Below are 6,003 nucleotides of genomic sequence, written 5' to 3' on the forward strand. Positions count from 1 at the left end.
TCAACCTCATGAAAAACATGAAAATCAGTGGAGTTCCCCTTTAAAGTTGTGAGTTTGTTATGGCTGCATTCAGAGAGAAGAGTTTTGCAGCAACATTGAACGTCAGCACTGAAAGAAAGTCAAATGCATATGTGAATAAATTATATTACGTTGACACAGTTTTGTGCAATCATTGTGCTGCAATATATTGTATTTGTGTGAACATGAAATAAGCCGACAGAGAGGCTGCTCTGTAGCGACCGCTCTCCCTGCTCGCTCTCCACTGACTCAAGCTGTGCTGCCTTTTTTTTCTCACCATCATCCCACACGCTTGAATGTAGATCAGTGTGCACAAACAGCAGGCTGGAAACACACACCTACACACACTCTACCTTCTGTTTTTCTCCTCTCTTTCTCAGCTCCCTCCCACAGAAGCGCAACATTTGTGCAGTGCCGCCTCCAAACAGGTCTCCTGACCCCGACAGCAAACTCCAGAGAAGGAGGACTAACACTGGAGCGCTTCTTTCTCTCTGTTTCTGAAGCTGATCAGTGACTCACCCCCAGCTGCTGAGACTCTACAGATGTGAAATGCAGGACTGTAACTACAAAGCATCATTTCAGCTGCACTTACCGTCCCTGCAGGATGATGGGAGTTTTTGGCTGGATCAGACGGAGCTGCTTCTGCCTGCTGCTGTGTGAGTGAATGAGTGAGTGTGTGTGTGTGTGTGTTGGTTGTGTGACAGCAGCCACGGAACCTGACTGAATGCAAAGGAATCAACCAATGGCAACAGAGCAGCTTTGGTGACAGACGTGACAAGGGAGTGCTCACACAGAGTACTGTGCAGAAGTCAGAGACCACCAATCATTTATTTAATGTCAAAGCAGCTATTAACTTATTCATTTTTCAGGATGAAAAAATGAATGCAATCCAATGAAAAATGCATTGAAAAAATGTAAATGAACCCAAAAGTCAAAGGAAAACCAGGGGTTTCACAAATGACTAAAAGCTCCAGAGAAAATAGGCCTCCTAACAACCAGCTGGACGACCACCAAAACTGCCCCCATCAGATAAACAGCACTGAAAGCTTTCATGTCTGAGAGAGAGGAGAAAATCAAGCTACTTCAGATCTGAAAACATCCACTGGTGTTTCTGTCCATCCTTCCACTGTGAGAAGACCACTCAGCGCTGTGGGTCTGAAAGGATGTGTAGCTTTTCAAGAAGAACCTCACTGAGAAAAGGAGACGGACACATCAAACAAAGAAGCTGAGCAATGGACTGACCGCCCCAGAGTCCAGAGCTCAACACCACTGAATGGGTTTAATTACTTGAGAAAATCATCAACCAACTTCTAAGAATGAACTTTGGAGGTGTGTCTGCAGATCCTTTGAGGAACTGTAAGTGCGTCTCCTGAAAAGAATGGAAGCTGGAATAAAGGTAAAGAGTGGACACACTGAACACTGGAAAACATATCGCTGCTGTCGGAGCCAAAGCTCATAGGTCCATTTTTTTTGACATTTGAAAGTACCTGTTGTCCTTTACATTGTCTGTAAATTTAATGATGAATGGACCAAAAGAAATGGGGGACAGACATGACATAAACTGGAATAACCAGCAAACAGAGATCGAGACATCAAACAAAGACCGGCAAACACAAGGGGCAAACACAGGGCTTAAATACACGGAACAATGAGGGACAGGTGAACACAATCAGGGGCGGAGTAACCAAACAGGGGGCAGGACTTAAACCAAAACAAAGGAGCACATGGACAGGACTGGGAGGGGCCAATCGTGACACTTACATTAAATGTAAAGTGTGGTTTTTCCTTCTCCTGTAAAATGACCATTTTGGATATACTATATACTACACACTTTCTGAGTTTTTATTTTTTCTACAGCTTCTGTTGTTCCGTGAGACTGAATATTGACTCTGGGAGCCTTGGAGATGACCACCCCAGAGCCCAGGACTGGGTTGCACCACGTTGGTGTAAGTTTGTACTTAGGATTGTGTGTAAAGTCTATGACCTCAGTTAATAGTTAGTTTAAGACTATCCATTTACTAAATTCAGTTGCACCACCAATCTGTAAACCATGCATTACCCACTCACTTAAAAAAGAGATGGTCCTTCAAGGGTTCTTTAGTAAAGGAAATGGTTCTATTTGGAACCATGAATCCTATACAAAACCATTGCATGCTTGAATGGTTGTTTGCGTGATGAAATGGTTTTGGATGAATGTTTTTTGAAAATAGTTCTATGTAGCACCAGAAAGGGTTCTTCTATTTTATACAAGCATGACATTATAACAACGGCAAAACCCTTTTTGGTGCTGTATAGAATCATACACAACACTCTCTTCAACAACCTGAACAGCCATTTAAGCCTGACATTATAACAATAGAAGGGCCCCTTTTGTTTCTATATGTGGTGCTAGATTGATGTACATCGAACTAAATAGCACCACATATATTTAGCACAAAAAAAGCATTCTTCTATTGTCACAAGCCTGACATCGTAACAATAGAAGAACCCTTTTGATGCTATATTTGGTGGTAGATGGTTCTTCATAGAACTGAATAACACCAAACATATTTAAAGGGTTCTTTTATTGTAACAAACTTGACATCATCACAATATCAGAACCCTTTTTGGTGCTATATAGAACCATTTACGAAAAGCTCTTTATAGAACCATATACAGCGCATTTACCATCAATCTGAGGAACCAGTTTACCATTTAAGCATGAAATGGTTCTATATAGAACTCATGGTTCTAAATAGAACCATTGCCTTTACTAAAGAACCCTTGAAGAACCATTTTTTTAAAGAGTGTATCAACTACTAGGTCAGTCCAACACGATGATAACATGTTTAGAACCAATTAGTAAACCTGTTGCCATGGAAACGCAATGACAGCTTGCTTTGCGCTTTTTTCTTTATGTGGAAAAATATCCAGTATAGACGAGAACAGTGCATAAAAAATTAAGCCGAATAAAACTGAACATATGTGGCCACTGCCTGTTTAGTCTTTAATGTTTCCTTGCAACAACTGCATATGCAGTAATGATGAACGGACTAAAAGAAACAGCCCAAAATGACTTGGATAAAATTCTGGTTCCACTGACTTCCATTAAAAGTAAAGCAGGTTTTTTTCTTCTCCTGTGAAGTTACCATTTTTAGAGATATGAGGTTTTCTTCTGACAACAGCGATACGTTTAAACCTACACTATACAGTGCTGAGAACGACCCACCACCCAAATAGTACCTGCTCTGTGAGGGTCCATGGGGGTCCTGACCACTGAAGAACAGGGTAAAAGGGGGTAACAAAGTATCAGAGAAACAGATGGACTACAGTCTGTAACTGCAGAACTACAAAGTGCAGCTATACAGTAAGTGGAGCTGATAAAATGGACAATGAGTGTAGAAACAAGCAGGTGGTCATAATGTTAGGTCTGATCTGTGTAGCTAAGAATTTCTGTATGAAAGTCTTTCCAAGTGTTAAATGAAATGATATCTTCTACAAAACCATAATATAAATGCAGCTCACTCCATTCATGATTTATAAAGCACATTTTTGAGTGCAGGGCTTTTTTAAGCATGTTCACCTGACAGAATAAAGCCTGATTGTGTATGAAATCGGTCCTCGGTGATGATGTCATGACTGAAATGTCCATGTAATGTAATAAGTCCTTTAGGCTAGCAGTGCAGACTGACCCAATCAGCTGTGTCTAACTGAAGTGACATAAGCAGCTGTCTGGGCCACAGGCTGCCCACTGATCCTCTGTCACTCTTCACTACGCAGCGGTCACCTCCTGCTCTCACAGAACAATATAACATTCACATCCTAACAATCACTGATAGCCTCAGTCTGACTATACAGCACTGACAGGGGCAGCAGACGACTAGTCTGTCCTGAATGCCCGAACGAAAATCTGAAATATGTTGCTGTATGATACCAATATGTTATAATATGTTATGTCCCACACACAAAATATATGTTTAATATAATGTGATATATTCAATATGAAAGATATTGCTGTATATGGTAATATGTTGTGTTCTACACTCAAAATATCATGAATACAATGTAATGTATCCCATAATATTACAGCATATCCTAATATATATTATAACTATTTTACTGTATTATATTGTACACCACATAGACAGTATCCTTGTTTTGTAATTATTGTATATATTTGTAATTGTATTCAAATTAAATTGTGATATATTTCAAATATATTAATATAAATACTAGTCCTTAAAGGTTTAGAACCATTTTCGTATTAATATTTGTTGTAATTTCATGTACAGTAACAATTTACACAATACAGATACTGTGAACTAGATACAAGGTACTTTTAGATGTCCAATCAATAATTTAAGCATTTTGTCAAAGAATATATAAGAAATATTTTAAGGATAATATGCTGTAATAATCTATTAATAGGAATGTTTGTCATGTTTATGGATCTTAATTTAATTTTATATATATATATGTGTGTGTGTGTGTGTGTGTGTGTGTGTGTGTGTGTGTGTGTGTGTGTGCTACGACTAAAACACAAACATCTTCAGATGAAAATGACTTTTTTTCTCAACATGTTACATTTAGCAAATGATCAGTAATTTGTGTATTAAAACGTTTTAATCTATATGGTAATGTATGCTACATGAATGTATGCTATAGCTTCTTTCAAGTTTTTTCTTTTTTTTTTTTTAATACATTTCATAGCAAAGATCAGTTCATCAGCTTGGTCTGCAGACATTCCATGCGTGCACACCAACATGAGTTTTCATCCTGGAACGGTTCATTAGTCTGCATGAAAAGTGCTGCATAAAATTCCATCAAATACAGCCGACAGCAGGAGAAAGGGAAAAGAAGCACTGTGTGTACGTATTATAGCCAGATATAAATACAGAACCCTCTCCATCCGTTCTCACGCTGCCTCTGAGCAGCTTTACAACCCTGGAAAAGGTGACTTGACCAAAGAATTCACTTTCATGGCTTTTGAAGTCCTGACACTTAATTTCTCTGTGGATTAGATCCCACTTTGTCCTGGATCAGTCTGCAGAGGCTCCAGCTGTTATTAGATACGCAGGAGTCGACTTTGATCTGGCTTTTTGTTTTTTACAGTGGAAGCAATCCATTTCATTGCCCATCAATAGTTTGGGGACACCCAGTTTTCCAAACATTTTAAAGGGCCCATATTTTGGAAGTACAGAGCCCTGCTTGGGACATCCTGTATAAATAAAAATAATGCATGACCATGACTTAGTAAGGTGTGGGAACAAGATAATTAAGTCGTGGCCATGACTTAGTAAAGCGTGGGAACGAGATCCTAATGCGTGGCCACCACTTAGTAAGGCGAGGGGACAAGATCCTAATGCGTGGTGACGACTCAGCAAGGCATGATCTCATTCCCACACCTTACTAAGTGGTGGCCACAACTTAATTATCTCAATCCCATGTCTTACTAAGTCATGGCCACGCATTAGGATCTCGTTCCCATGACCTTAAAAATGATTTTTGTTTATATGGGATGTCACCAGCAGGGCTCCGTATGGCAGAAGAAATTTCTCCTGCTTTTTAAAATAAAATAGTTTGAAATAACATGTAAACATTATTTTCAAACGTACCATTCATAATCCAGTCCATGCGGTTCATGTATGGATACTACAGAGCAAAAACTGTACTGAATGAATTCAGTCTGTACTGTACTGAGCACATTATTTTTGCAACAAGAACCAATTCAGCCTACAACACTTTAGTCCTGTCCATTACTACCAAGTTCTACAGTTTTTCAGCTCTGAGTGCTTTCTGAATGAGGCAGCCAATCAGAACAGAGCACATATACATATTTATATTAAAGGCACAGTAAAACTGTGGCTAAAAGTTAAAAGGCTGTTTAACTCTAAGGGATAAAGAGATAATGGGTAATAGTCATGTAGAAAAGAATTATGAGCATTTTAGTATATAAAATCATGCAGACCTCAAAATAATAATAATAAAGTACAATAAAAATGTAGG

Source organism: Pygocentrus nattereri, chromosome 17, assembly GCF_015220715.1.
Source record: "Pygocentrus nattereri isolate fPygNat1 chromosome 17, fPygNat1.pri, whole genome shotgun sequence".
Classification (NCBI taxonomy): domain Eukaryota; kingdom Metazoa; phylum Chordata; class Actinopteri; order Characiformes; family Serrasalmidae; genus Pygocentrus; species Pygocentrus nattereri.